This window comes from Athene cunicularia (assembly GCF_003259725.1).
Source record: "Athene cunicularia isolate RWA chromosome 3 unlocalized genomic scaffold, athCun1 chr3_part1, whole genome shotgun sequence".
NCBI lineage: Eukaryota > Metazoa > Chordata > Aves > Strigiformes > Strigidae > Athene > Athene cunicularia.
The window spans coordinates 60,240,770-60,263,146 of NW_020799097.1; the positions used below are offsets into that span (position 1 = coordinate 60,240,770).

At 38.8% G+C, this 22,377-nt stretch overlaps 1 protein-coding gene across 2 annotated transcripts in view; it reads left to right on the forward strand.

The window, feature by feature from the left end:
- Nucleotides 1-6: 6 nt before the first annotated feature.
- TMEM200A (transmembrane protein 200A) overlaps nucleotides 7-22,377 on the forward strand; it is a 58,838-nt gene continuing 36,467 nt past the window's right edge. For both annotated transcript variants that reach the window (XM_026845905.1, XM_026845906.1), the window contains exon 1: nucleotides 7-164. The gene's annotated coding sequence lies outside the window, so the exon portion shown is untranslated. The remainder of the gene's footprint in view (nucleotides 165-22,377) is intronic.

A 22,377-nucleotide genomic window follows, 5' to 3' on the forward strand; every position in this document is an offset into this window, starting at 1 on the left:
GTCTCTCCGAGGACTGTGCCGGGGAAGGGCGAGGGGAGCCGCCGCCCTGTCACGCCCTGAGCCAGCCGCCACCTCACCGGAGAAGCCCCATGTCCTCCGGGCGCCGCGCAGCCCCGCAGCTCCCTGCGCCGTGAGGGCTGCGGACACCTCGCGCCTCCCCACAGGTAAGCGGCGGGGAGTGGGGGGGGCGGCGGATCTACCCATCGCCCCCAAACTTCAACCCGTCCGCAGCCCGGTAGCCCTCCCTGGCACCGGGGGACCGGGCCCCGGCCGTTCCTGCCGGCAGGGAGGCGGACGGGGAGACGCGCCCTCGCCCTGGGCGGCGGCGAGCAGGGTGGCAGCGGGGCCGGGTAGGTGGGTTTTATCCAGCCAGAAATGGACTTTCTGCCTCCCGGGCGGAGCGGGGCTGGCGTGCCGGCGGCTGCCGCGCTCCGTACAGCTGCTACACCACCCTCTTTTGTCTGCTCCCGGGTCCGAGGGACTTTACGTGCTGCCATCGCCGGCCGGGAGCCGGCCGAGCCCTGCCCTGCCCTGCCGAGCGGCTGCCTCCAGGCTTCGCCCCCTCGCCTCTTCCGCCCCGGCAAGTTTCCCCTTCGCCTGCATTTTCGCAGAAGTTGGGTTTTCCTTAACCTTTGTCTGAGGGAAAAATGGTGGTGTGCTGGTTATCTGAAAGGATGAGAGGCAGATCGGGGCGGCGAGGGGGTTGCCCTGTTCCCTTGAGTGCAAACACAACTCGCTGCTAAATAAATCGCTCCATCGGGTAGACATGAGATCACTAGTGAGGTAGACTTCGAAACAAAAGTACTGCCAACAGCTTGGGTGCATGGTAGATACTCCTCATATTAACGTAAACCATTGTTAGGGCTTGTGCTTCGATTCAATACGCGTGCAGCTGTTCTGCAGATCTGGAATTGCTATTATAGCTGTGACTACTTGACACTTAAGACTAATTGTCATTAACCACTGCTAGTCTGTTCTGTGCGGTGGTTATGAAAAAATAAAACTGGTTTTACTGTTTAAAGCCAAAAGTATTCAGACAAAAGTATTCCTTCAGTGTAGCGTTCTGCGTAATATGAACTACAAAATAACCTGTAGCAGTGGACTTACACTTCATAATGCTTTGAGGATGAGAGGACTATATATAGTTCGATAAAATTCTGTCAGCAAAGGTTTTGTCTTTTTTTCTGCCTTACCCTGCTTCTAGATCAATACACTGTCAACTATTCTGTTATTTTTCTGTAAGTAGATGGTGCTTCTCATCCATGTGATGGAAACCAAGTAAGTGTCCAGATAGAAAGAAAGAGTGCATTTTTTGCTTTAGTTGTTTCTGTGCTGCTTTGTAGAAAGTGTGGGGGGGAAAGCTCCTTTAAAACAGAAAATTTTATTTCTATTGAATGTAACTTAAATTGCTTTATAATGAAGCCAAAGGGTCTTTCAAGTTTGGAACATTTTAATGTACTTCTCGTGTTGCCAGTAAATGTACTTCTAGCAAAATACTTGTTAGAAGGTAATTATAAGACAATTTTTAGTAATTTGAAACATGAGTTACAATTAGATTTTTGTCCTGAGCGCAGAAAAACACCCTCATAGAAGAACATTTGTGGTACTTAAATAGTAGTTCAGAAAATAAACTAATATATAATTTCTATTTTATTGGCATAGAAACATATTTTATTTGTTGCTCCTTTGTTGGATTGCAACAATAATCCAAATGAAAGTTGGAAAAGGAGTACTGATGCAAGAGTTCAACATATTAGAATTATTTTGTTCCATGTGCAGGAATGGTTTTGCCCAATACAGACTTGCTGGAATTGGAACAGAGCTTCATTTTTATGGAAGCTCTGTAATCAGATTATAAAAGGTGGGCTGTCTGAATTTAATCCTGTGAAGTATGGTTTTATCAAACCCTGCTCTGACAAAACACTGAAGTGTATGCTGACCATCAAGTGGTTAAGGGGTTCTGACCTCTATCCCTAATGGTCACCTGTGGTGTGAGTTCCTTGCACATGGCAGTAGGTCCTAGTCACTTCAATGAAACTGTTTACTGGTTTAACTGCATTGCTGGACCTTTCCTGGACCAAGCCCTCTTTCAACATGTCCTGCTTCCATTTCTTTGAATGCTGGGTGTATGACACAAAATAGCTGTGCCATACACAGGATGCTCACCTCAGCCACATCTCATGGGTTGTGTGTTCTCAATTGCCTTGTACCTCTCTGGGGGCAAAACGGGAAAATGAAAAGTGAAAATTTTGATTAAGGAGTAAAGTACACATATGGAACAGCAGGAGGAGACTGCTACTTGTTATGAGCCAAAAATCTGAAATGCTGAACATCAGTGAAAACTCCCACTAAAGTTACTGAAACCAGACGAAGTCATGATATAAAAAATATGAAACCTAGAGGTTGCTCTCATGAATAGTGTGTTTTTTTTTTTTTACAGCATACTGTCAGTCTTGTCTATGATAGTGAATGTAGTGGAAATAAGAGGAACTTGATATCCTAGTTAGTGATGATGCCTCCATTTGATTTGGTGCCATTATGCTTTATAGACAGATCAATTACTTTTAGTCTACATGTTTGATCTTGTGGTATTGGAACAAAGAGGAAATTGTGAATCGTTTTCTAGCATGCAAGATCAGAGACTAAAAGTATTAATCTGTGAAAGCGTAGGCATCTTGTGCCTGTTTAGACACCTTAAGGCATTTCAGACCTCTGTGTGAGCCTGGCAAAGAGCGTCTAAGGAGAACAGAAATGCAAGAAGGCAGCTGGAAGACTCAGTAGAGTATCCTGTTAGATAATGTTTAGACTATAGTTCTACATAAAAACCTTTAAAAGGACTTGAATCTGTTCTCCAAAACCTTGTTGTTAAGATTTCTGACGCTGCAGTGTGATGGATGTGGGAAGATGTCCCAAATAGGATCTTCCTATCAGGATTTAGGGAGGACCATCCTTGATGCCCGTTTGCCATCAGAATTTTTGTATTACTTCCTGTGTTGTTAACTGATAACTGCCTTTGAGTTACTCAAATATAGTTCAAGAATTAGAAATCTTCTTAGAGAAGTTTTATAGATATTTTAAACCAGAGCTGTGTACACTCTCAAAGCCCACTAGAAATAGCAGACAGTGCTTGAGTTTGTGCTTTAGTTTTAGTTAATACTTTAGTTTTAAAATAAAAACATTGTAAGGAAAAGTTCTTAATCTTTACAGAGTAACACATAACCCACTTCTGGGTAATTTGGTTCTTAGTAAGTGGACTGTTGATTTTATAGAAAGGTGAAATGCTGACAACATTAGTGAATTAAACTACTGAACAGATGTTTTGCCCAGCTGTTTTCCTACCCATTAGTTTTACTAGCTCTTAGGTGTCCACTTTTTGTGGAGTTTGTGAGAATAAATGCTATTCTAAACTTCCATGTTGGAACTTCAGTCTAACTGCATAGCAAGAAGTCATTATTCCACCATTAACCATTTCCACATAACACAGTTCAGTACTGGGTGTATATATGTGACTGCTTTTCATATAAGTGAATCTTGCCAAGAGCAGCTCCAGTGTAGCTGGTGACTGAACTTATTGCTGCAATATTCAGATTAGAGTGGTCTCATATAAATGAAATTACATTCTTCCTCCTGAACTTTATTACAGGATCAGTGATTTTAAACTTCATGATTTTGCTTGGGTGCCTTTTCTTAAAAATCAAGCTTTTCTCTTTTGCGCAGCAAGCCAAATGAGATGGATATCCTGTAATACAGAGCTACCGGAAGTCTTTTATCTGCAGCAGTAGAGAACATGTTTGTATCACTCAGTTTTCCTACTTTGGTGCTTTGATGATAGAAATATTACAAAGAGTACTTGGTATTTTTTGAAAATAATTCAATGACCAGAAGACCTAGGAAAGAAGGATCAGTCATCCTTAATCATTTCCTCAGTTCTTTTGTGTTTCATGTTGGGGAAGGTATTGTTCTCTTTTTCTCCATGTTTCAGTACCTAAAAAAAATATGACAAATATAGCAAAATAGCAAAACTAGGTGTCTGAGGAACATTGTCAATGAAATGTAATGATGTAGCAGAGCTTTTCAGGAAAATAGACTTGTGGAAAATGAGGCAATGGGTTACCTTTTTGTGTAAAAGTGTCTGAAAAGTCTCATGAGGACTGTAAGACAGTTGTCACTTTATTCTCTTGTGTCCGTTTATATCAACATCTCGTTACTATTTATACCCCACTGGAATTTTAGTCAATTGTTTCTTTTGTTGGAAGCGTGACCATTTTCCTCCGATTAAAATGAGTGGAAACAAAGGACATGGTTTTCTACATTGTTTTTAATTTTACCCCCCTGAGCTAAATGATGAAACTCTTACTCAATCAGTGGAACTAGGATTTTGTCACTTCAACAAAATACACTTCAGATACATACAGTAACAAACCAGATTTTTTAAATCACAAGAGATATAAAATATAGTGTAAGTAGCTTTTTATGTAAGCTAGTTTTAAAGACAATTAGAGAGGAAGAAGAAAAATTCCTTTTTGCATGAATTTTTCTTCTTTGCTGTTTCACGAGGACAGTTGGGCTGAGCATCCCAGTGCTACGGTTTTAAAACCTGTCAGTAAAAAGTGCTAAAATTTGAACCTGTTGAAATTGAATACTTCTGTAATTCACTCTGACTGTAAAACATGCAGGACACTTTCAACGAAGCATTGATACGGTTGGGAGCCATTAGCCTACGAGTTCTGACAATTGGTTAGTGGCATTTAATTCTCTAACTCAAAAGTAGCCGGGGTTTGTGCTTTGATGCCTGTGACCTATGTTGGGATCTGTAGCATTAGCTCAGAGTGAATATGAAATCAAAACAAGCTTTTTAGAGCTTTCCAATGATAGTCACACTACTTTCTTTCAATAAAGGAGGAATTCTAAAAGTAATTTTCATTTTTGCCAATTTAAACCACTATCAAAGCAGATTAATTAGGAAGCAGTTAAAAAACTTCACTTACATAGAATTTGGTGTGATAGTGGTAACAGTAATAGAGTTGGTGGGGTTTTTTTCCACATTCTCCATCTGAATGTGTCTGAATAAATGGCTCTGCTTATCTGTAATCAGTTGCCTATTGTTGAAGAACAAGTTTGTATCTAATTAATTTCATCACTTACATTTTGCTATGTATAAATGAAAAGTGCCATTACTTGCCCATCCATCTAGTTGCATGTGTAAAATTGCAGTGCAAAGCACTAGAGTTTTCTCTCTCCTTTGTGTAATTCAAAGTAACAAAGCAATATCACATATTAAAATACAGAGGAAATACACAAAAAGGTATCTTGTAATTTAAAAAAGTTCCAGTTACTCAATTTTTGTTTGCCATTACTGAAAAGTTTCTACTTGCTATTTGTTAGGATTCAGTGTGTAAGAAGCTACAGATAAATGAATAGCTCTCAGAGTTGTTAGGATAATTAAGCCATTTTCCTGTGTACTGGGAAACTCAATCAAGAATTATGTTGTATTGGTGCTTGCCCTTCTTCATACAAGTTGGCAGGATTGTTAAGGAAGCATATTCTAGCCTAGAGGTAGACTTGATCCCATTACCTATATTTTTAGATAGCATCTTCTCTCTGCACAGACACTATATATTTTCTCTTGCTCAAATATGAAATTTGGCATGTTTTGTCATTGTAATGACATGTACATCTAACATATTCCTTTATGAAGAGGGATGAGAGTAGCGCCGTGTCTTGGGGCAGCATTTTTCTGCAGTAAACAAGCTTTCCAAAGGAAGTGTTCCTTGGAACACACAAGTGTATGTAACTTAGCTGCTATAGCTTCTCTCTTTTGCATGATCTTGTGCTAAATGGACTTGGCATCTAAGGTATGAGGCAGCCTGCTGTACTCGGGCTGCATCATGGAACTGTGCTGTTCTGGAAACATAGATGTCCGGTAGGATTGTTGGAGGTCAACTGAATAAACATGGTACTGTGTCTGAGACTTGGCAGGTGTGTACTTGTTGCTATAAATTACTGTGTATTTAACAATTGGCTTGGTTTATGACTATATTTCTGTAGGAAGGAGAAGTTAAATCACAGATGATGGACAAAAAAGAACAGGGAAGAAAGGGGAGAAGGGAATGTGGAAAAAAGAGCATATGACAAAAGAGAAATATTGAAAAAAGAAAAAAAGGCAGAAAAAGCATGAGATATAGTAAGTTGATTTTTAAAAGATAAATGATTGAGTGTTGTAAATGGAAATAAACTCAAATAATGTATAGAATAGTAAGACCAAAAGATACGGTGATATTTCTTTGAAGCATTCCCATCTTTTGACTCTGGAAAATGAAGAGATTAATTCTTGCCTCTCTAAGATGCATTTTAAATGATTTGTCTTTGTTGTGTATCAAAGTATGATGCTCTGCAAAAATGATGTTAAATACTGCTTACAGAAGATATACTGTAAGCAAATCAGTTCAAACAGACATATCAAAGGAAAGGTAGGTATGGAGTAGTTTGCTTACAAAGATTGAAACTGCATTTTGAAGTACTTGCAGGTTAGGTGAACTGTTGCTTCCATTTGAAAACAGACTAATACTCTGAACCCAGAAGTTACCACCATTCCAGATCTATGTAATCTGTCATTGTCTCACAGAAGACTAGTGAGCACAATCAAAAGTTTCTTGAAAATGGTGGATAATTAAGTTGTATATATCAAGTGAATGAATGCTTAGCTACCATACTTGCATAAATTTTTCTTTCTGATATATTTTTTCCTATGCCTGTGTTAGGAGAGGAATGAAGCAAAGACCTGTTCTCTGGCCGTGACGCCAGCGAAAGTAAGCTGGCTATATGCAGGTGTTAAACTGTTTGTGAGATGGTTGCATCCAAACTGCCTAGTTGGGAGGAGCTTCTAGACTGAACTAGCTAAATGCCTCAGAGGGTGCTAGCTGACCTTGGCCACAAATGCCCCTGGAATCCTTCTGGTAGTGTGAAAGACATCATGGAGTCCCACTGCCTGGGTCTGTGCCTGGGACCAGCAGCTGGTACTGGCCACTAGATCCATGACTTGTTAAAATATTTTTCCTTCTCAGCCCAAACAGTCTTATTATGATGATCCTAATATACATGGCTTTGAAAGTGAATATATTAAAAGTTATCTTTGGAGGCCATTGTCTGCTCTAATGATAATAAAAGAAATCTGATATCAGTTTGCTATCACAGTTGTAACTTTGGTATTATGGAAACTGGAATTTGTAACATTATTTTTGGACACACAAAATATGTGGAATTGGTGGTACATACTCGGACACCATACTCCCAAAGGGATTACAAGAAATTTACCGAACAAGCATGAACTTGCACACACAATAAATCTCTGTCTGGCAGTTCCTTGATGTCATAGTTATTGGCCAGGTAATAATAACCTGGTACAAAAATGGCTAGCAGATACTAATAATAAACATCCAGAGGCCTAACAGACTCTTCTTGGGAAGTAATGGCTTGGCTATTAATACGTTTTGTAGACTTTAGAGCAGTAGAATCACTTTGTATTAATTCAGTTGCCAAAGTGCTTTCCTCAAACCCTTCTTATGACCCCTGCTTCGTTCTTTGCCAGGAAGAAATTTCTTTTCAAATTACTTTGCAGACGCCTATTCTGAATTTATTGCCATTCTTTTTCCAATTCAATTTTATTCTCTTGTGACATGGCCTCATTAATTGCTGCTCATGGTAGAATATCTACAAGGACCTACGTAGGTTGCTGGAACATAGTTCAGTAGGCTGTATTAGAAAGACACAAGTCACTTTTTTCCAATCCAAGCTTGCAAACAATATGCATACCAATGAAATTACATACAGGAGCATTTACTGGTTAAGGACAAGGAATGTTATGTTTTGCAGAACTCTGGTTTGTAGTTTATCATTGTTCTATTGACTGTAGAGTTAAAACAGTAATGGAAAATAGGTTATAGCTGAGTCTGTGGTTCTTTTTTATTTTAGTTCTTAATGTTGTGAATTTTTTCATTCAGATTTTTTTTTTCCCCCCTGGGGAATTTTGAGATGTGGCATTGTATACATTATATAATCCTGTAAAGGAGGTAAGATTATCACAGAGTCAGAATTAGACTATGAGAGCCTGGAACCAGATGGGAGTGGTATAGCTTTCTGTTAATGTTTTCTAGATAGTTTTACCAATGTATTCTTGTGCTGCCTTCATAACATACAAATGCATTTTTGTGCTTTGTGACATGACTTCATGACACATGAAGTTCATTGTTTCTCTTACTCTCCCAAAGAATTTTGAGACTACTTAATCTTTTATGACCATTTTTGTCAGTGTGCATGTTACTAGGTATTTACCCTGTGTTAGGGAAGGCAAAGTTCAAGGGGAGAACCTGGGGCAGAAGATGGGCTGTGTGATCTTTAGATTCTGCAGGCCTTCCTTCCAGAGTTTATAGACCTAGTCTCACGGAAAACTCTTTATATTTTTACAGATTATTATAATTGTTACTAGACACAGTTTCATTTTGAATAAGGCTTGTCATCCTTGGTTTTCAGGTTTGATCTTAAGAGGTTATTTTCAGCCCAGAATATTGAGTGCTTTGGAAATAGCCCTAACACATTGCTTAAAACTCTTTGAGAAGCTAGTATCAGCATCACCCTCAGGTTAAATATGCTTTTGTTAAACCTTGCGGCTGAAGAGATAGATTTGATAATTCCATTCCAAACTTTCTTTCTTAATCTAGCTATTCTCACTTTACAGTTGAAATGTCCACTGGGGAGAATGGGCAGGAAAAAGAAAAAAGCAAAGAAGGATGGTTCCACTGCAGCAAGCTATGAATTCAGATGGGGGAAGAGAGAGAGGCTGGTTAAACCAGTCTGGAACATAGATGGCCCTTGGAGAGGGTGCTGATGTTATGGAAATTTGGATTGGAAGGTTTTTCTGAGTAATTTGCTCTGGAATTACTGGAGTATGTTGCCCTTCAACATGAGACTGTGTCTTGGAATACCCATATTCCCAAGAGCATGTGGCTGAAACTCTTCTAGTACGGAGGGGCTTGGGGCTTCTTAGGTTGGACTTGGTACTTGGAGGTCTGAGTAATGTTTATTGTGTGGATTCTTCTGTTGCTGTATATTAATAATCTTGGGTTGTGCCTGTCTGCATTTGATTCAGTAGCTCTGTGCTATACAGAAAACTCACAGAAAGTCTGACACATTTTACAATTTTTCACAAAAGTGTAACGGGCAAATGCAGTTCACTGCTTGACAACTGCAGGACTGTGAATATGATGATGGTATGAAGGCAGCATGTAGATAGAGAGGAAGATGGGTCATTACTCTATCAGTAACTACAGACATTGATCATTCTATAGAGGCAAGAGTTTTTGCAAATAATGCCTTGGACAAGTAGCAGGGAGACTCTCATCCAAATAAGTAGAAGTGGGTCTTATGTGTGACTAGAAGTATGTGCAGCATTAATCATAACACTGTTTTCCTTCTTGTCTTTTAGTAAATCCACAAGAAATAGTGAGGCTGGGTGTTGGCATTTGCCAGGGTTAGCAGTTTAGAAGAGAAAAAACGTGGTAGGAGTAACACTCAGTTCTTCAGTAGTGACAGCAGAGGCTGCCGTGCAGCAGTAAAAGGGCCCTAGAAGAGGGGTCTGATCTGCTTTTGTGCCTACTATTCTACAGAAGTTTGTGGCTTTTGAACTCTGCAAACAACTTAAAAGCTCTAGAAACAGCTGCATTGCACCAAAAGATTGCCCTTAGCATGGTTATATTCATGTCTGTACTGCTTCTTGACTGTACTTCTGCCTTTTAGGCTCTGAATGTGCTGTGGGTAGTGTGTCCTGGGGGTATGTTCCAGCCAAGCGCTAGCCCTCACATACTGGTTCACAATATGGAATGTAGACAGAGGAGGAAGAGGTATTTGCAGAGGTTGTTGAGATGAGCACTAAGTTCAAGTTTTCAAGATTTTTTTTTTTTTCTTCAAGATCTTGGGGCAGTTTGTTTTCAAAAGCTGAGATTTTGAACATGTAATTACATGGACATTGCAGTTGGGCAGGTTTCTACAGTTCCTGTGCCTGAAATCCCATTTTGATAGGAAATGATCTTTCCAGACAGAAACATCAATGAGCTGAATGTCACAGAAAATGTCTACAGATCCTACTTCATACATTTCTTACTGTTCTAGATGCAGTGAGGTTTTCCTGAACAAAAAAACCCCAAACAATTTGAGATTCAACAAACAATAGAACTGGTTTAAAAAGCACTTAAAATCACTTTCACATACATTGTGTGTAAAACCATGTGGCTGTGATTAAACAAGCTCATTGTGTGCAAAAACTAGAGGATGACTGTTGCTGAATATAACTTGCTTTACACAGATTTTTTAGAAGAACTATCAGTCATAATGATCGGACTGTAAAAACAGAGAATATGAGCCACAGCAGAGATCTGAAAAACAGCCAGAGAAACCATCCTGGATTTCATCAAAAACTAAAAGATTATACGACTTCGTGTCATGGCTTGGGGAGAATGATAAAATTGAAGCTGATGAATGGCTTGTCTTAATAATTTTCTATTTGGCTCATGTTTTCAGGATACTTTATTGTCAAACTTTTTTATTGCTCATTCTCAGTATGGGTTTTGTTTGTTTTTACTGAGACAGACTGTGTATTTATAGTGCAGCAACTCTCTCCATTATGTCTGGATAGTTCACGATGAGGGAGCATGAAGGAAAGCATGACTATATAGCCAAGCTAATATTGCATTATTTGAATGTTTATCTGAATCTACTATGGCTCTTCTGGCTGATCTAATGGTAATTTCTGTTTTTCTCAACCAAACCTGCCTTTTCCATATAAATATGTGTATGTACACACACATATATAATCTTGGGAGGAGAGTGGGGGATTTGTGGAACTATTTCTGCTTTCTCTGTAAAAAAAAAAAAATAAAAAAAAAATCAGGTAGTAGATTTGCCTCATATGGAGACTTGTAGGCCCTAGTTTTGTCATGTGCTTCAATGAATAGCAGTAGAAGCACTCCTACTTTATGATGTGAACCAAAGCCACTCCTATATTGTATACAGACAAGATACCAGATTGTAGTACAACATGTAAGAAACTCGTGGACGTGATTTTATATGAAAGGTTTGATAACAGCTGACTTACTCTATTCCTCTCCAAAATAGTCCTTTAAATCCTTCAGGTTTTTGTGTCCCTGCAATGCCACCTTCTATTTATATCGTAGGAGATTCATCCTTTCCTTCCCTTTGCTTTTTTCCTATATCAGAGCAGCAAATGCTTCAGGAGGCAAATGGTGGTTAGATTTGCTTATATCTAGGGTGCACACGGCCAGGAACTGCATGCTGGACTACTGAATGACTCCCGCAAAGTTAATTTTTACTTGTATAAACTACACAGGTCAGCAAAGACATAAGAACTTGCATTCTATGCTAACATTGCTCACATTTTATATCAATATAAGTCCTTGATTTTAGTGGGAGTTTTAATATACATCACAAAAGTAGTGGAGGGTTAGATATTATAGACTGAGAATTGGATGATGCAAGTCAAAAATTGTCTTTTCCTGCTGTGATCTCAAGAACACTGTAAAAAGACTGAATTATTCTTGTTTGCTTACTGTTGCTCTGGTAGCATGGTGAGATCCTGATCATGTGAAATAAAAGGCAGAATTCCTATGTATTTCAACAAGGTTAGGGTTTCATCCAAGTATGTTAGCTAGTCATGGTCCTAGGGTTGGTTCTTCCATGGCCCGAAAATGTCAAAGATGTTTTCTGTGAATCATGCCTTTATTAGACAAGAAAGCCAAAACAGCTCTCAGGAGCTAGAAGGGTGTTAGTTCAAAGCCGTGACAATTGCTTTCAGCTAATAAGCTGCCATCCTGGAACCCCAAAGCCTTCCAGAATGTGCTTTCTCCAAAGAAGACTTTCTATTTTATCTAAGCCATGTTAAGGGAGTATTTTTGTTGCTGTTTCAGTGTCCCTAAACAACTTTTATTGGCTGGATCTTAAAATGTCTGTCTTAAATTTCTAAATGATACGTCTAATGTGCCTGAGTAGAATGAACTTTGGAAGTAGGAGATTTTTTTAATCTCATTTCTTTGATTGTAATAGAATATTATGAAAGCATATGGTAGGTTAATGAAGTTAATCAAGATATGGAGTAGATGTTCAGTTTTCTTATTAGTGATATTCAAACTCTTAATGGAAACATAATGGAAAGATGTCTCTTCTAGTCCAGGAGAAACACTTTTTAGAGAACTTTTAGAAATGCTTTAACAAAGATACGGAAGATTTTCTGAGGCCAGTAAATCTCAGGAGGTCAGATGTTCATGCTGCAGAAAGTGGGCTTTCATGAATGGCCAATATCCCTCACTTCAAAAATAGTAGTAAAAATCTCAGTAACCTTTACATCCCAGTGTGCTTAAGCAATAAGATTGGAAGTGTAAGAGAGGTTATATAAATGTACTGAGAATTTACTTTCTTTTTTTCTGGTTCTGCAATCCCATCTGCTGGGATGGGAAACACTAACTTTCTGTCTCTTACTATGATCTGACCTGCTGCATCGTATGACATAAGGCTGTGAGAGTAAGAGGTCTGTGCCTAATAAGGCTCCTCTCAGACACTCTGGTAGCTATTAGCTGCATTTTGGAGAAAACCTATTAAGTTCTTTCATCTACTCAGTAGGGTTCATTGAGCCAGAAAAAAAACCTTCCTCCCAGGTTCAGATGTGAAAAGAAGTGACTGATGTAAAAAGAAGCGCCTGAGTGTGCATGCTTCCATTGACACGGAGTCACTGGGGACTGAACTGTCAGGCTGAGGTCTTCATTGTCTCTGCCATAGGCCAGAGCTTCCACAGCTGCCAAGGTGAATCTGGGCTTGCTGTGAATATTGGTGTTTGTGATTCATTAGGCTTAAAGTGTCTCATTGTATGAAATGGGGTAAGAACAGCCAGTTGCTTAAGCAGTGTAAAACCTGTTGCATTCCTTGTGTTGGATGGTTTGTACTGTTAATGCAACTGAAACATTAAATTTGTAGCGCATTTCTGAGCTGTTTTAAATGCAGTTGTGCATCTAAACTTTATAAAACAATATCTAGAAATAATGTATTAAAGTTGTAATAGTCTTGCTATAGAAGCACAGGCATAACAATCTGACGATGAGGGTTTTGTTTTTGGCTTGGCCAGGCGTAGTCTGTGTCTTTGGAGAGCTTGCCTGACCCTGCCTTCCCAGAAGTGCATAGGCATCTTGTTCCCATGTTTCCATCCCTTTGGACATAGTGATCTTTAGTGTCTTTTCCTTTGGTTTGCCTATCTGCAAAATGGGGATATTTCTATAGGGAGCTTAACACTCATAAATACTCATTAGGATTTTCTGTGATAGTTGAATGAAAGGTGCTATGCAAAATCAAATCAGTATTATATACCCTGAGTGAAAGAGCTCTGTGAATGTTGGCAGCTGAGCAGAATCATTAATGGTAGAAGGCATGTTAATGCACCAAAATGTATTAGAAATGGAAATATTGAAACTGAAAATAAAATAACAGTTGAAATTTGAAACACTTCTTAAAGTACTTAAAGTATCTTCTAACAGCTGGGTTGCTTCTCTTACAATCAAGACTATCTTTCTGAAACATCTAACTTGAGGAAGAATTATAGGCTTGATAGAGAAATCAGAGGTGAATTTTCTTGGTTATGTGTGCAGCGTGCAGATGACAACAATCTTTTCTGGCCTAAAATATCCATGTATATATTTTTTTTTTTGGTGAAACAGTCATATGATTGTGGGTAAATAGTGCTTTTTTTTCTAGAGGGATTTATATTCCATCAAAGATATTACTTTGAAATGTATAATGTAAGCTCGTTATTTAGACAAACATAATGGCCTAGACTCTTATTTTAGGCAACTCTGTCCAGCTGTATTGATAAATAGATGGAGAGATTGGATGTGGTTCTCTAACACACAGCTCCTTGTGGTTTGGTGTTGGTAAGCCTACTGAACAAAATCCAATACCTTGTGGTGATGCCTGAGCTAATATGGGCACCAGACATGGGATGGTTATTACATGTCTGCTCCAAATGAGCTGGTCCAGATGTCTCCCTGTAGTTCTGGATAACTTACACAAACCCCGTAAGTTCAGGAGCAGGTGCCATGCTACAAGTTGTAAGGAGCAAGGTGTAATGTACAATACTGCACACAAGCAATTTGGTAATATTCTTGATGGGTTAAAGACTTGAATTGTGTGTTTTATATGGCACACATGATTTCAGCAGTTGCTGAACTGTTTCTAAATTGAAATAAGTCTTTTGTCTTCCTTTGCAGTTTATAGGAAAATAAATGTGAATTGGATGCCTCATCTAACCTTGGAGTTAGTGGTGGAGGTCTCTTCCAGCCTAAATTATTCTATAGTTGTGTGATTTAAGCAGTTTTCCTTTATATGCATGTAAGAATGAGTCTGCACACTTCAGGGCCACATAGTTGGACAGGTATATATATAGTTGGGGCCATTCCAGATGTGAAGGAATCTGTAGACACCCTTACTGACTGTGCAGATGAGGTCCACTGGCTAGATCATGCTTCCGTAAAGGTTATGATTCTTGCCCTATGAAATTCCCTGCCTGAATTCCTGGTTGTGCATTGGCTCAGCAGTTCATCAGGGAAGCCAGAGCCTGCCGCCTTCTGGGACCTGAGGGAACAGTAGCACTAAGGTAGGTACTACTTTTGTGTCTTAAAACCTCCTTTTAGTGGAATATAATTTTTTCCAGGCCCAGTGTTATCTAATATTGTAAGTAGTCCATCAGGGTTCCCTTTCCGATAGATTTTTGACAGATGGAGCATCATGTGTGGTCTTTACATTAGTTCCATATCCAAGCTGGACTTTTATCAGGAGACATCTGCCAGTGAGAGGCAATAGCTAACTGCTTGTCTTGTTTAGAAAACAGTGTTAGTCAGAAGAACAGTTGATTACTAGTGCTGGGACCATTGCATGAGTTACTACCAGGCTAACTTCTAATGAAATAAATCTGTGATGAAAGAGTATATTTTATCATCACAGTATCAAGTGTCAGAGATTTTGGGTGATAAGGTCCTGCATTTTCATGAAATCTTGGGGACATGTCTGACTGGAGAGGCAGGGAGACACCCTGTCTGCTAGGTGGGAAGTTTGCCTCACAGGGGAGGATGGCACATGGAGGTCAGTCAGCAAGGAGTCTCTTTCCTTCCTTGAGGAAATTGCCCTCCGAGTTGGCTAGCATCCTCGATAGCTCTGTGCCTGGAAGGGCACCCAAAAGGAAGAAATGTCACCAGAAGAGACTGCTTTTCCTCCTGCCTATGCTTCTTACAGGCAGCTTCTGTTGTGTGAAGTTGCAGTTAGCTGTGACTCCTGGTGAGCTTCAGATGTGGGATTTGGAGATTCTGTCAAAGGCACTGATGAGGATGGATCATATTTTTGGAAGAAGGGCATTATGACATTTGTGTTTTGTTCTTGGTGAGGTATTGGACTGTTCCTGTTGGTAGACTTGAGAGAACGAAGATTAAACATGCCATTTTTTCCCCAACAGAAACAAATCAGGTGACAATGTGGTCTGGATAACTATGAATGAAATATTATTTTTAAACATACTTAATCCCTCTAGTGTCTTGTGCAAATACTATCTCAAATAAATGCTTGGATTAAGGAGAAATATATATTTTCACCAGCAAAATAACGCTTTGGTTATTTTAACAAAGAATGTAGTAAGTATAGGCCACAGTGTTTGTGAAGAAATAGGTTTGGCAGTTGAAAAAGTTTGCAGCTAGTACTTGCTGATAGTACTGTGAGGGAGAGTTACTGTGTTGCTTGCATGTTTGCAAGGTTAGATCAGTGTGGGTAATACCTCTCCATATTTATTCATGTCACAAAGCAACACATGATGTTGTCTCAAAGAATCATTGAGAGTTTGCCTGTTGATTTCAGTGGGACCAGAATTTCATGTGCATAATTAAATAGCATAAATCATTTGTGCCTTCTAAAATTCTCACTTGCTACACAAAGCTATCAGGGACTTCATAAAAGCCTTTATATTTACAGAGTCTAGAGCTGGGCTGATTTTTACAATTTAACATGAGCTAACTTTGTTATCGTTAAGATTCAAAACTCAAAATGATAGAATAGTTCTTTTGCTGATGTATCTTTTTTAGAAGAAAAATCATTTATATGAGGAAGGCTGGCAGAATAATTTTTAATGTTTCACATAATATCCCCATTCTTATTTAGGTGGATTGGTTAATAAAGGAGAACTTAAGTGTTATTCTGCAAAATCTGTATTGTATAAAGAAAAAGGTTTTGTGGTCTTTTTTTTCTTTAAAAGCTATTTTACAGTTTGGGGCAGAACAGATAATCTGTGTGTGTGTGTGTGTGTGTGTGTATCTCATTCTTTCATGTTATTGCAGAGTCTGAACAAAAATTGTCATCACAGAACTGATGTCCCAGTTGTTACTACCAACATTCTGCATATAATTTTACATTTATGTGAGGAGTTGCAGCTTTTCAAATAACGAGTTAAAAATATGAGTATCACCATTGTTATATATTTTCCTCCAATCTCTCTTAGTTTTTGGTGAAGTTTTCACAAAAACATCAGATGCAGGGCTGCTCTGTTCCATAAAAGCCCTATGCTATTCTGGCAAAATTGCAAAGAAGAATTTACAAAGAAAACCAGGCAACTGGTTAACTTGACAGTATTTTAAATGGACTTTGGTCAAAGAAACCTTTTCTTTTCCAGTGATACAAAATATAACGTATCACAGAAAATAAGATAGAGAGGGCCATAGAGAGTGGTCATTTTATAGTTTCTTGCAGTCCATGGCAGAATCAGATGGAACTGCTGTACTAGATACTGTTGAGCCATCATGTTTGATTCTCATACCCAGCACATAGTTAAAAGACCAGTGCAGTTTTAAGCATTATAAATTGCAGGCTCAGATTATCTTTTAAAGCAAAAATATTTTCAAGTATTTAGATCTACAGCTGCCTAGTTAGTTCTGAATATCATCTTTCCTGCAAACCAAAGGTGTCAGTGCAGAGTGAGGTACAGGGAAAATACTGAGTAAGCACAATATCTCTCTTGGATAACCTTGAAAAATATCATCAGGGAGAAGACAAGAATTGCCAAAGAATGACAGATTTTTTCATAACTGTTTCTTCATTATAATGCTCAGGGAAAGGAATGCGAGTCATACTCTGTATGCATTTTTTTCAGTGAAATATGAGAGGTTTCATTATGCTCAGTTTGACTTTAACCACAAAAACTCTTCATCTGGAGCATATCTAACTGTAGTGACCATAACAATGGTTTTAAATTGAGATACTGTAGCAGAGAACGCAGTAGATTTTAGAGAGGACATCAAGCAGGCTTAATGTGGAGACTTCAGAATTTTATATAATTTAAGAATATACAGAATGTAAGAATATTCCTACTTTTATGTAGGTTTCATGAAATTATAAGAATTTGTTTAATGCTCATAATTGATAATTGTATAGTCTTTCATTTATCTCTTAATGATTTAAAAGGCTTTGTGGTCAGAGACACTTTGACTTAATACACTTTCCCAAAATCTAAGTTAATGCCAAATCATTGCAAAGTAGTAAGTGGCCTGTAGTGGACCGTGCATAAAGATCTTCCCCTAAAACTGTTCATTTCATGTTCAACTTGATTATATTTGTTTAATTAGCCTCTGTCAATCACACAGAGTCATGCTAAAAAATAACTCCCTTTGGGCAAATGTGGAGAAGCGCTGGCCCTCAAAATGCAAGGACATGCATAAGGACTACTTTCCTCGTGCACTTTTTTTAGGATGCGGCTTCCTCAGACAAATGGCAAACTAATATCAGTGCGTGAAGGTCAGGGCTGTTAGTTTTCATGAGAGCCCTTCAGCTAATAGCTAGTTGTTCAGAGCGAAGTTGGTTGTGTCTACATATTGCCATGTCAGAAATTTTGTTACCTGCTTAACCAGCATCATGCCATCTGGAGAAAGTAGCACCTCTGCAGAAAGAATTAGCAAAGGGATGTTGCATCCAAGGCAGTAGGATCTGCTTTCAAGGTACAAGCTAGCACTGTGCTTTGGTTTGGATTTTGTTAGAGCTCACAGATCAGTTTACTGTACTTAATTGCATGGTGTAAGTATCCCCAGTGGCTGCAGTTCTGGCTGATAACAGAAATGAAAAGACTTTATGGCCTGTGCAAAAGATCCTGCATCTCTATTCAAAGGCCAGACAACAAAGAGTATCTGATTGTTGTGAAAATGCTATTTATGTTGTAAAACCAAATATTTTGTAATGTATGTTAGCTTTATAAAGCTTCTGGTTTTATCTGAAAGTAATAATTTACTCACTTTTTTATTTATTGAGATCTCCACATTCACTGAATATTATTAGTATGTTTCTACTAATGTACATGTACACAGTGTACACTAGTACATGTACACTAAACATAAAGTACATTTTACTTATTTCTACTTCTGTAAAAGCTGTACCACTGCACACTTACAGCATGCATCAATTTAGTGCAGCTTCTTTATGATTTAAAAGTGCTAATGATTATGATTTATCTTTACCAAGAAACATGTTCAGTGCTGCTGAGTGAAACTCTTAAGGTCTTGAGACAACTGAGTCATGAAATATAAGATGAAAAGAAGCAGGGGGAGCAAAGGAGAACAATGAGAATGTAAAATGAGCTAGTATTTTTAAGTCCTTGTTCTTCCTGTAATGTAATCTTTTTTTACTCAGATTTTCTTTATGTGGTCTACCTTATACTGCACACAGATGGTGAACTTCAGTGGTTGCTTTGGTGAGGTGTTTCTGAAGGAAGATGAGGCAGTGGTAGGTGTTCACTAGAAAAGTCAGAACAACATTCTAAAGTCAGCATTTTAGAGTGACTTTGATAAAAACTAGCACATGAGTTTTCCTGGTTCCTTTATAAAAACGAGGAAATAACCAGCCTCATTTCCAGGATCTGAACATGTATTCTAACTTACTGACAAGTAATCTACCAAAGAGAGACCAGGCTTTGTTTCAAGAGAGGGCTGGGAGCAAGCCAAAGTAAGGCTTTTAGTGTACAGAAGCATATGACAAGCCTAGATTAAAAAGATACTGAGAGAAAATATTTTTCTCTGTGGTCATACCATACTTAACTACAGTCAGCTTGCTGAGCATGAAAATATACTGCTGAATGCACCTTTCAATTAATTTTAGTATGAGAAAACTTCTCAGGATAGTTGATGGGTTGTAATAGAAAGTGGAAATCTAGGGGGAGTTCAGAGGAGCTACAGTAATACCGCATTTGGTGGAAACACATACACAGATGTGCCTTCAGGAGAGAAGGGGCCTGTTCTCTGCAGTGACCAGAGTTAGGTGAGGTAAAGGCAATGGGGAGTTCATAGTCTTTTAATTTAAAATTGAATTTATTAGGAAAATAAAGCATAGGGCTGTGGAAAAATAGTGCATTTAAGATGTAAGAAATTAATATGTAAGAAATTAATATCTCTTTGAGATGTGGACTGCTGTGTTTTATTTTTATAGCATGTGCTGCTGAAAGGTCCTGGATAGTGAAGGAGCTTGTAGGTGCTCTTGTTATTGTGTATGACCTGCTGCTAATAACTTCAGATGTCAACTGTTTTCATAAATTAAAAATGAAAGAAACTTTACACAACAGGACTACTTTTTTTTTTTTTTCCAACTTTTTGTCCATGTGTTTCCCATTAATTCATTCTGACTGGTCAAAGTGTCAATCCTGCAAATAAAGTAAAATACAAGCTTAGAAAAATCGTGTAGCTCAAGTGTTTTGTTGGTAAGCAAAGCCATATGAAATTACACATATGATTAGATCTGTCAGTTTCCATGGAATGACAGAATTTTTCCCCACCTGCCAAATAGCAAAATGAAAAGTTGTAGTACTCTGGCCTCAGCTTTACAAATTCTTGCCAGTTTTAGCAGCCATTAGTTACACGAAAAATCACACTGATTTTAATGGAAAGAATTCCAGGATTTAGGTGCCCTAAAGGCATTTTTTGTTCTTAAATTCCTTATCCAACTTGTAAGATTATAGTGTTATTTTGCATACAAGGTGCAATAACTTTGAAGAATTTATTGTAGAAGTTTTGTGACCTTGAAGAAAGTTATTGCAGGTAGGCAGGTGTTTAAAAGTTGGGCTCTCTGTAGTTTATACTAAATTTGTAAACATAAAGCATAATTTTGTCACCACAGAAATAATTTTCCCCATAATTCCTGTGAATACATTAAATTAATTTTTTACTTTTTAGGGTTATGAAAAGATCAACGTTTTTAAGTTCCACAGTAATTATCATCATATTGTTTAATAAGCCAATTTAATGCTGAAGCATGAAAGTTTAAGAATGAATAACAAGATCAGATTTCTTAAGACTTGAGATGGACAGCCTCCAAAGACAACTAAGCATATAAATAATAAACCATAGTAGCAATTATTTTGAAGAGGCAGCAAGGCGCACATCAAGAATAACTGAGAAGAAAAAAATAAATTGTGAATCACATAAGATATTCTGATCCCATTTAAACTGGTGTCAACCTTCTGTTGCTTGAACTTAAGATTTAACCTTTTGTCTTGTTACGTGCTTTCAAAGCACATATGTGGGTATTCAGATATCTAATTGATAAGATAGATTGTTTGAAAATGATGCAGAACATGGGGAAATATAGTTGAAGGATAAACAGAAAACCTGGAGAAGAAAGTTAACCTTAGAAATTTGCTGGCTTCCATACCTCTTCCCTACTAAACTTTTTTCTCAACTAAAGATTAATGCATGTAACAGTCCTATAATTAGATGGCTAAACAAAGCGTGGGCTGATCTTCATCTTTATGGCGTACCTTTAATTACTGCTATCTTTCTGCTGGAATGAATAAGATGAATCGCTTTTGTGTTCTGTTCCACAATCTTCAGCAGCCTTCCAGGGTCAGTGAGCTAAGATCTATGAGCATGGATTACTTTTTTTTTTAATGGGAGGTTGTAGTTTGGGGCATGTAAAGAAGACCTTCCCGTTATTTAAGAAATGTTGATACGACTGTAGGATTGAATGCCATCTGTCTATATATTGCTTTAAGCAGTTAAGGGATGTTACAAGCAACTGAGCAGCTCCAGAGCCTGACAATTCCTCCTACACAGCTGCTGGAGCCCAGCCCAGGGCCAGACCGATGGACATGGCTGCTGCTTTCCCATTTACAGGTTCAACCAGTAGCAAGGCTAAACATGCACCCCAGAGACAAACACACACAGAGGATGTGTGCTGGCTACACAGACTGCCATAGGAAGGCGCTTTCTTCAACAGCACCCACACATAATGCTTCCAGGAGTAACGTAACAGCCAAGTCCTCTTCCTCCTCTTTGGTAAGGATTGACTTTCACTAGTGAAAGCACATGCTCAGTTGTGGATCCCCCAAACGCTGGTGTGGCCCCTCTGTCTGCCCAGCACCCCTGCCCAGATTACGGACCCCCTTACCCACCCCATGGGTCCCCCACTTGCCAGCTGGTGTAGCTCAGCACTTTCTGCAAACAGACACATGGACCACATGCACCCCACACTTGTGGGTCCCCCCAAATACCAGCATGAACCCTCTGCCCACCTGACACCTGTGCCAGGTCCTGGAGCCTGTACGCACTGGCTAGTTCAACTTGAGAACTGTGAGTGAATACGCAGTCAGACCTCATGCATGTGCTGTTACTTTCTTAATAGCTCATCAATTAGTAACTGGAGGGCTTTCGCCTTGTCTCTGTTTATCTCTTGTATATCAGTTTGTGTCTGTGTGGTTTTGTTTATCCCTTCCCTCTTTGCTTATCATCCCCTTTTGTATCGAAAAGGTCCTTGATTGGATAGTTACTGAAGCAGACATGCTCAACTTCCACGTGCCTTTACACAAACAGACTTTGACTGGTAGGAGTGACAATCTGAGCTCAGTAACCTGTACGCAACCTACCCAAAGGCTGCTGGCATCTGGCCAGTTAAGACAGTGCTTCTGGTCACTGACCCCAGTTCAATGGCAGCAAGTTTAGCTGTGGTGGTTTAAGATGTTACTTTACAACTGTCCATCCCTGTGCTTATCAAAGGCTCCATTGCTGAGCAACAGGTATGAACACATGACAAAAGCTGCTACAGTTCCTGTTTAGCATATTAGCATGCATTATTAATGGTGATTAACAAAGTGTTCACATATTCCATTGCACCTTGCTGTAACTTTGGCCCTGGCACATCTGATTTTGCTCTTTCATAAGGGCACTGCAAGGCTGAACTGAGAAGTTCTGGGGTTGGATGCAGCAAGGTGAAACGCTTAATCCACTGGACATTGTGCATCAGGACACTACCCCTGGGAGC